The following is a 9717-nucleotide window of genomic DNA, read 5'->3' on the forward strand; positions in this document are numbered from 1 at the left end:
TAAAAAGCATGTAAAGAGCCTTCATAGTGACCGTTTTTTAAACAGTAATTTTAGCAAGGCCCTTAAGACATGTAAAATTGCCTGACATAAATAAACAGCATTCAAAGAATGAATGAATGAACTGTAAGCTACCGAGCCTCCCTTTTTAACATTTACCCAGCGACTAATGTAAAACTTATTTAAAATTCTGAAGAGAATCCTGCGGCATCAAGTTAGAGTGGGAGATAAAAAGCAGAAGCCAGATAACAATGTAAAGATGTCTTCTCTGGTAAGGTAAAGCTCGGAACCCTCTTTAAACAAGAAAGTAAAATGTCCCCCTCTGCGTGTAAAAATTAATGTCCCACTCACAGCACTAGTAGCAAGTTCTGAAATTTATCCTGGAAATTCTGTAAGCTGTGGGGGATGATGGTTTCCCCCACAGCTAACGAAATCCAGTTCTGACTGCCGTAAAAAAGTGGAAGACGAAATCCCTCCGCAGTTAACCGCTTGAAGTGTCCGCCAGCGCTAAGTCTTTTTGCGCAAGGGCCACGGGGGCTTTGACAGCATTCTGGACCCTCCTGGCAGGCTGGTTAGAGGCCCCATTCCGTCTCTCATGGTGGCTGTCCACAGAATATGGAACATTTCACTGAACATAAATTGCTAATAATCAACTTCCAAAGGTCAAAAGGGGACCCAGTTTTTAACCTTCCCTCATCAACACGTGTTCAGCCCAAACTTCCGGGTGCGGTTACAATTGGCTGCGCAATTCAGAAGAGAAAAACGTTGCTTTCTTGGACTCTCCTTTTCTCCACCCCGTTCTTTTCCCACGTTTCCCAACCAGCGACTCCCCAAAACAGAAGCCCCCCACAGTCCACGGGGCACGCCCCGGAAAACAGCCGCGCTGTGCCGCGAGGATCAAGTGAGTGGTTCGCAGACAGCACCCCAACAGCAGCACAAAGACGGGGTGAGAGGGGAGGAGCCGGCGGCCGGGTCAGGAAAGAAACAATCACAAGGGCTCGAAACCTCCAGGGTCTCCTCCGCGGTCACCCCGACCCCACGCCGCTCCCAGGAAACTGCCTGCACACGCCGCTTTGGGGAACTTCGGCTTCCACTTACGCCCAGCACCCCAGCACTCTCCGAGTAAGCGGACCCCGCCGCCCTTTTCGCCAGCACCAGCACACGGGCGCGCAGAGTCCGGGAGGCGGGCGGGCGGGAGGTAGAATGGACCCCAGCCCGGCGAGAAGTGAAGGGGGTCCGCACATGGCCCCCGGACTTCATCCGTGGAGCCGCCCCGCCGCCTCCCTCACGCGCCCCGCACCGGGAACCATGCCCCGGCGGGAGGACTTACGAAGGACCGCAAAGCTCACTTTCCCGCGGGTCCCGGACCTCTCGGACCCGCTGTCGGGCGCGGGAGCCCGGCAGGCGACCCCAGCGGAGCCGAGGCCGGAGCCGGAGTCCGCACCGCCCGACTTTCCCGCCCCAATAGGGTGCCTCTCCGGCCCGGGACAGCGGGGACCCCGGGGCCCGACAGCCTCCCCCGCGGCGACCGCAGGGCCCGGCGCTGACGGGCGGAGGAGGCAAGCGCGGCGGGGCCCCGGGGAGGGCGGCTCGGGGGGCGGCGAGGGAGGCCCCAGACCCGAGTGAGGTGGCGGCCGCCCCCCCAGCCCGGCCCCACACGGCCCCCTGAGGAGGGTGGGAGTGGGAGGCTGTCCGGGAGAGCGAGTGTACAGAAGCTGAAGAGAATTCAGCGGAGGACTTACTTTCTCCGCGGGATGCGACGCCGGTACAGCTTCTCCCGGGCGGCGAGAGCTGGAAGAAGCACAGGCGACAGGAGCGGAGGCGGCGGTGGTGGCGGCAGCAGCGGCGTCCGGCTCTGCCTACCTCCCCGCCGCCATCTTGACGCCCCTCCCCCTCGTCCCCCCGCCCCGCCGGGATGGGAGGGGCGGAGCGACGGCTGAGGCGCACCGCGCGCCCACGTGACTTCCTCCCTTTCCCCCCCACCTCGCTCCCCACCGCCCCTCTCCGCCCCGCCTCCCTCCTAGGTGAAGGAAGATGATTTACCCCCCCCATCTTGACCGCCCCGTGCCTTCGCCGCCAAGGACGGGCTCCGCCGGCTCCCGCCGACCCGGTACCAGTGGTTGGATCCAAGGGAATTCCGGAACCCAAACGGTCCATTACCGCGGCTCTAGGGTGGGCGAGGGGTGAGGGGGCCGGGTTTCCGAGAAGGGGGAGGGGGAAGGCGAAGGCCGTTTAGGAGAGTCACGTGTCTACTGCTTCCGCCGGCGCTCGAAAGGCCTCGCGAGAATGCCGTTCCCCTCCCTTTCTACCCCGCTGCTTGTCGGGAAGAAGGTCGGCGCCACGAGCAGGTCAGTGGGTATGCTGGGCGCATGCGTTCTGCACCTGCTCTCAAAGTCCGGCTAGGAGGGGCCCGACGGTGTATTTAAATCCGTTTTGCTGTGTGGCTTTGGCCCAGAAAGTTACCCAGCGGCATTTCTGTTACTTTGGAAAGCTCTTATTACCTATTCATTCCTAGAAGAAAAATGTTCGCCTATGCATTGCTTGTTAGGGTCGTTCATAGCACTTTATTCAATATGAAACCGCAAGTAACTCGGAGCCCTTTGCCAGGTTCACTGTCATCTCCTAAGGAGTATGACCCTGTCAGCCCCACTTTTTTCTGCGCACACACCCGGTAACTCGAACAAACTATTGCTCTCAGAGATTGCTCCAGAATAGGTCTTGTCACTACCACCTCTCACTTCTTTATAGCAATGTTATTATTAATTGTTATTATTATATTATATGACCTAACACAGAATAGACGAATTAATTTTTTGGTAACCCTTCTGTAAAGTCATTCTGTTAATGCTGTTTGACTGTTGCTTAGGTACTAGGCACGCCTGGTTGGTTGATTCTTGCCCCCTACTGGCGGCACTCCGCGCTTGCCTAGTGCTAAAAGAAAACCGAGGCTTTCAAAAGCTTGGATGTTGAGGTGTGAACTCCTCCAGAGAAAGTATGGAGAGGGGAGTCGTCATGACAAGAATATTTATTAATTTTCCAACCCAACGTTTATGTACATACATATGTATTATCTTTATGTATCCATGTAAATAATTTAAGTTGCCAAATAGTTGCTTTGCTAATAACTTTACTTCCATTATTTCATGTAATCCTTATACACACAAAACCTATAAAGGTAAAAATAAAAATAGTTCTATAAGAACACTGCCTTTAGCCTGGGTGGGACAGCTCAATTGGTTAGAGCATCATCCCCATAGGCCAAGGTTTGGGGTTCCATCCCCCATCAGGGCACATACAGGAACAGACAGGAACAGATCAATGTTTTTGTCTCTGTCTCTCCTTTCCTCTCTCTCAAATAAATAAGTAAATTACAAAAAAAAGAACAAGGCTTTCATCTGTCTTGTTCCCTGCTATCTGCTACATTAGTTTATGGCCGGTGTATGTGAAAACAATTACAAATCTGTGACGTGTTAAAGAAAATAAATATAGAAGGATGTAGCAGGGAAATCTGAGACATTGTAGTTAATGTATCAGTGTCTTTGGAGCTTAGTCGGAACAATTCAAAGTGGCCCCTACACTTCTGTTGGACACAAGAACCAGATAAGTACTAGGTTCTGAAAGCAGAGGTCTGACCTAAAAACTCACACCCTTTGAGTTACTTTATAAGCATCCAAGCCAGATCCTTGCCACTATCTCTGCATATGCTCTTTACCTTGAACTGATCTCCTCTCTCTAAAATCAATAAATTAAAAAAAAAAAAAGAAGAATGAAGCACCTCTATCTATAAGAATATTTGCAAGATATTTTGCTTGCGGGTACACAGAGCACATCTCAGAATTATAGCACAAGATGCAGTTAATGTCATGGGCACTGAGATGCAAGTGGAAGCCAATGATGCAGAAAAACCCCTATCCAGGCATGGAATTGACTACCCCTTGGCCATTTACACATACACTTTTCACTCTATTCAACAAATATTTATTGAGCCCCTACTTTGTGCCAGCTACTGCATTAGAGGTTAGGGACACAAGCTTAAGAAATAGCAAAAGGATGCCAGTGGATGGTCCTGTCCCTTGAGATTAATGCCCTTATAGTCTAGTGGGCTTTAATCTAAAAATTCCAGAGTGTAAACTTGGAACTGTGACAGTGCTACAAAGAAGCTAACAGAGCCCATTATAAAGGCACTTAACCTTATCAGGGTAGTCAAGGAAGGCTTCCTGAGGGAGGGATGATTGAACTGGAAAATAGATGATAACTAGGCAAAGAGAAGAGGCAACTGCATTCTGGGAGAGAAAACTGCAGTGCAAATGTCCTGAAAAGGATGGGAGCGAGGCAAGGAGAAGGAGCATTAACGAGACAAAGGCATCAGTTATTGAGATATTGTGTCTGTTGCCCTGGCCTGATAACTCAGTTAGTTAGAGTATCAGGTTCGATTCCTGGCCAGGGAACCTAAGTGAATACGTAAATAAATTGAATAACAAATCAATGTCTCTCCCTCTTTCTCTCTCACTTTCTCCATTTGTCTCTAAAATCAATCTATCAGTAAAGTTTGGGGGAAAAAAATGCGTGACCAGGCAGTGGAGCAGTGGATAGAGCATTGGACTGGGACAGCGAGGAGCCAGGTTCGAAACCCCGAGGTCACTAGCTTGAGCGTGGGTTCATCTGGTTTGAGCAAGGCTCACCAGCTTAAGCTCAAGGTCGCTGGCTTGAGCAAGGGGTCACTCAATCTTCTGTAGCCCCCTCCCTCATCAAGGCACATATGAGAAAGCAATCAATGAACAACTAAGGTGCCACAACAAAGAATTGATGCTTCGCATCTCTCTCCCTTCCTGTCTGTCCATATCTGTCCCTCTCTCTGTCTCTGTCACACAAAAAAGAAAAGAAAAATATCCCTTTAAACTAAGATATTAAAGGAAAAAACAATTGGGGCCCTGGCCAGGTGGTTCAGTGGATAGAGCATCATCCTGGCATGCTAAGGCTATGGGTTTGATCCCCAGTCAGGGCACATATGAGAAGCCATCAGTGAGTACACAACTAAATGGAACAGCTAAGTGGAACAATGAGTTGATGCTTCTCTCTCTCTCTCTCTCTCTCTCTCTCTCTTACTCCCTCTTCCTTCCCCCCTTTCTTTTTCTCTCAAATCAGTGGAAATTTTTTTTTTTTAGAATTTTTTTTTTAATTATTTTTATTTATTTATTCATTTTAGAGGGGAGAGAGAGAGAGAGAGAGAGAGAGAGAGAGGAGAAGGGGGGGAGGAGCAGGAAGCTTCAACTCCCATATGTGCCTTGACCGAGCAATCCCAGGGTTTTGAACTGGCGACCTCAGCATTCCAGGTCAATGCTTTATCCACTGCGCCACCACAGGTCAGGCATTTTTTTTTATTTTTTATTTTTTAGAATTTTTAAAATGTATTGATTGTAAAGAGAGGCGATAGGGAGAGAAAGGTGAAGGAGAGGGACGGAAAACATCAACTCATTGTAGTAGTTGCTTCCCATGTGTACCTTGACTGGGCAAGCCCAAGGTTTTGAACTGGAGACCTCAGCATTCCTGGTCGACGCTTTAGTCACTGCATCATCACAGATCAGGCAGAAATTTTTTTATTTTTTTGTATTTTTCTGAAGTTGGAAACGGGTAGGCAGTCAGACAGACTCCCACATGCACCTGACCGGGATCCACCCTGCCTGCCCACCAGGGGGTGATGCTCTGCCCCTCTGGGGCGTCACTCTGTTGCAACCAGAGCCATTCTAGCACCTGAGGTGGAGGCCATGGAGCCATCCTCAGTGCCCAGGCCAACTTTGCTCCAATGGAGCCTTGGCTGCGGGAGGGGAAGAGAGAGACAGAGAGGAAGGAGGGGGGGAGGGGGGAAGAAGCAGATGGGCACTTCTCCTGTGTGCCCTGGCCGGGAATCAAACCCGGGACTCCTGCGCGCCAGGCCGATGCTCTATCACTGAGCCAACCGGCCAGGGAAAATTTTTTTTAATTAAAGAAAAAAGAATTGGGAAGGATGTGTTAATTCCAAATTATAGGGATTCATTTAGATGCAATTTATGTAACTTGATTTTATTCACTGCTAAAAGGCTAACCATTGCCAACTGCTATGTCCACACAGACTTTATATTCATTCTCTCATTTAAACGTAACACACCTGTGAGGTAGGGGATACTGTCTAATTCTCAGTTACTTGAGTTCCAATTATATTATACATATTGGATACATTTCGCATGTATTAATATATTTGTGTGTATATAGAGTGAGGGGGAAACAGTTATACATGTGTGTATATCCATCTGTCCACACTAACGTATATACTTACATGACTGACAATAGGAAATATATATATATATGTATGTATAAGATGTACAGAAGAAAGGGATGGAGTTAATAGATCACAAGGACAACTGGCTATGGGACTGTAGGATACCCATGTTCCACTTGGTGGAGCGTTACAAGAACTGATGTTAATATGAAGTGCGGAAGTTAACAATAGCCGAAACCTACAGCACATATGAACACAAAGATAACACTAGACAGAGGAAGATTATCTTCCTTTTAGCACTGGTGTGATTGCACCCACACAGTGTGGCTATCTTAGGAAAGGAGGAATCATTCAACAGACATTCCAGAAAAATGCCTAATGGTTATGAGATTCCAGGTCTCAGGACAAATGTTTGTAATTTCCATAACTCTTTGCAATGAGTTGCCTTTCAGAGTTATCTTTCTGTTCTTTGGTTGACATCATGTAGTGGCTTTCCCCCTAGACTCAGGAAAAAGTCTTTAAGTCCTTACTATGGCCCATGTGTCAGTCAGGATCCGGTTAGGAAAACAGAATTTAAAATAGGAAAGTTATCAGACTGGTGGTGGAGGACTGAAAAGCAAAAAGGGACCATAATGGGAACTTAATAACAAGGGCAGGAAGCAGCTCCGACCTCAACCAGAGAACAAAGAGAACAAGTTGGGTTGTCAGAACTGGAAGAATCAGGGGAGGAGACTTGGAGAGCTGGTTCTTCTGTCTCTAAGAAAGGGTCACTCTCAGTTCGGTGCTAGCCCTTCAAACGTTTGGGGCGGGGCCCTGCACAGCTGAGCTCAACCAGCTGCCCAAAACTGGCTTCTTCCACTGGTCCTTCCTAGGGAGCACCTCCAGGCCGACCCGGGAGTGTGGGAGGAACCTGGACAGTGAACAAAATGCCCCACCAGGGCAGAATGTCTTAGGCCACCCTGATGGAAATAGCAAGCCAACAAACCTGAGCAATGCCTGACCAGTCGATAGAGAGACGGACTGGGATGCGGAGGACCCAGGTTCGAGGTCCCGAGGTCTCCAGCTTGAGCGTGGGCTCTAGTTTGAGCAAAAGCTCACCATCTTGGACCCAAGGTCTCTGGCTTGAGCAAGGGGTTACTCGGTCTGCTGTAGCCCTAGGGTCAAGGAACAGATGAGAAAGCAATCAATGAACAATCAAGGTGTTGCAACGAAAAACTAATGATTGATGCTTCTCATCTCTCCCCCTTCCTATCTGTCTGTCCCTCTCTCTGACTCTCTGTCTCTGTAAAAAAAAACAAGCAAACAAAAAAAATAAATAAGCCTGAGCAAGTCTCTTGTTCCTCCGCCTGCCTTCCTGTCTCCCCGTATCCTCACCTGTTGACAGAACCTAACTGTAGCCGACAAAGGAGCCTAATGCTTTGCAGGCTGATCCTGCAGAGCAGGGGAGAGAAAAGCAGATTTAGATTGCAAAGAGCAGCACCGTCTACAAGGGCCTCTGTGATCTATCCCCTGCCTACCTTTCAGCCTGAGGTCCTCCCTTCTCTCCATCATCTGTCTACTTAGTTGCAATCACATTGGGTCGTTTTTCTTTTCCCCAGCACTCCAAGCTCGTTACCATCTGGAGGCATTTGAACTTGCTCTTTCCTCTGCCTGGAAGAACCTTTTCCTATGGACCTTACATTCACAGCTCACAAAAATGAGTGGATCAGGGGATGTGTGGATACTCCAGTACTTTCAGTCTTTTCTCTAGTGACCTGGTAGGCAAACTGCGGCTTGCTAGCCACATGCGGCTTCTTGGCTCCTTGACTGTGGCTCTTCCACAAAATACCACGTGCGGGCGCTACCTCGATAAGGAATATACCTACCTATATAGTTTAAGTTTTAAAAAGTTGGCTCTCAAAAGAAATTTCAATCGTTGTACTGTTGATATTTGGCTCTGTTGACTATTGAGTTTGCCAACCACTCTCATACATGAAATAAAAGTTGGTTTTGCATCTCACTTGCATAATTGAACAATTTTCTTTGACTTGTCGTTTGCTTTTCTGATGTTCCTGTTTAATAAAAAAAAATTCAAATGCTTCTTTTTTATTGCTTTATATTCATTTTGAAATATCCCCTAATTTTTGTGAGCAGTACATTTAGAGTACAACTTAAAGCCACCAACTCAAAAAGAATTTCATTTCACCAGTCTAGAGAAGCATTCTCTCTCCACTCAAGCTTTGTATAATTCCCCTATTTTCATTTCACTCATTGCACTAATCACTATGTAACATTATCTTTTCAAAAGTGGTTTTTTTGTCTGTTTCTTCCCTAAAAAAATATGAATGTGTGTCTTATTTGCCACTGTATTACCCTTGGGGGGAATCAAACAATGTCAGGTAAAGAGCTCAAGAAATGTCAAATTGATGGATTTTAGAGAAAGTAAGAACCTCTATATATTTATGGAAGTTGGAATAAACCTTGGAGATCACTCTTGGCCCAACTCCAAAGTCATTTGACAGCTGGAAAAGTTGAGGGCTAAAGAGCTGAAATAATATGCCAATGTCATACAGCAAGTTAGTGACCACTTTCCCCAGTGCATTCATATACATCACCTTATTTTGCTTTCCTACTTTGTCGGTGCAACAGTTGGCTCCTTGGGCAATGGGGATGTCTCCAAAACCTTTCTGGGAACCACGGGAAGAATGGATGAGTGAATGAAGACATTTGTCTTCAAAGCAAAGAATATCCAGGAAACCTGTGCCTCTATAGGGCCATACCCAACAGCAGCTCCCTTGAGTGGGGAACACTGCAGGGTTGTTTTCCTGAGGTTGAAGTGATCATCTAGTGAAGTAAAAAAATCCATGTCCTGGCCCTGGCCGGTTGGCCCAGTGGTAGAGCGTCGGCCTGGCATGTAGAAGTCCCGGGTTCGATTCCCGGCCAGGGCACACAGGAGAAGTGCCCATTTGCTTCTCCACCCCTCCCCCTCTCCTTCCTCTCTGTCTCTCTCTTCCCCTCCCGCAGCCGAGGCTCCATTGGAGCAAAGATGGCCCCGGCGCTGGGGATGGCTCCTTGGCCTCTGCCCCAGGCGCTAGAGTGGCTCTGGTCGCAACAGAGCACCCCCCCCCCCGAGGGGCAGATCATCGCCCCCTGGTGGACAGAGCGTCACCCCCTGGTGGGCGTGCCGGGTGGATCCCGGTGGGGCGCATGCAGGAGTCTGTCTGACTGTCTCTCTTGGTTTCTAGCTTGAGAAAAAAAAAAAAAAAAATCCATGTCCTGCAATTAAACTGCTGGTTAACCATGAGCAGCAAGTAAGTCAGCTGTTCACTCTGGTCCTTTGATTCCCCATCTGTGAAATGGGTGGGTATGTTAGGCTAGGATTTTGGTTTTTTGTTTTTAGTGAGAGGAAGGGAGGCAGAGAGAGACTCCCTCATGCCTCCCCCCCTCCACCCGGCATGCCCACTAGGGGGCGATGCTCTGCCCAC

At 48.5% G+C, this 9717-nt stretch overlaps 1 protein-coding gene across 6 annotated transcripts in view; it reads right to left on the minus strand.

The window, feature by feature from the left end:
- Positions 1-2170, minus strand: part of SBNO1 (strawberry notch homolog 1) — a 61521-nt gene extending 59351 nt beyond the window's left edge. For 3 of the 6 annotated variants that reach the window (XM_066260727.1, XM_066260726.1, XM_066260724.1), the window contains exon 1: positions 1740-1918. The gene's annotated coding sequence lies outside the window, so the exon portion shown is untranslated. Of the gene's footprint in view, positions 1-1739; positions 1920-2040 lie in introns of those variants that run through there. The other 3 variants (XM_066260725.1, XM_066260722.1, XM_066260723.1) reach the window with 2 other exon arrangements.
- Positions 2171-9717: the final 7547 nt, after the last annotated feature.

The sequence above is a fragment of the Saccopteryx bilineata genome, chromosome 2, assembly GCF_036850765.1.
Source record: "Saccopteryx bilineata isolate mSacBil1 chromosome 2, mSacBil1_pri_phased_curated, whole genome shotgun sequence".
NCBI classification, from domain to species: Eukaryota; Metazoa; Chordata; class Mammalia; order Chiroptera; family Emballonuridae; genus Saccopteryx; species Saccopteryx bilineata.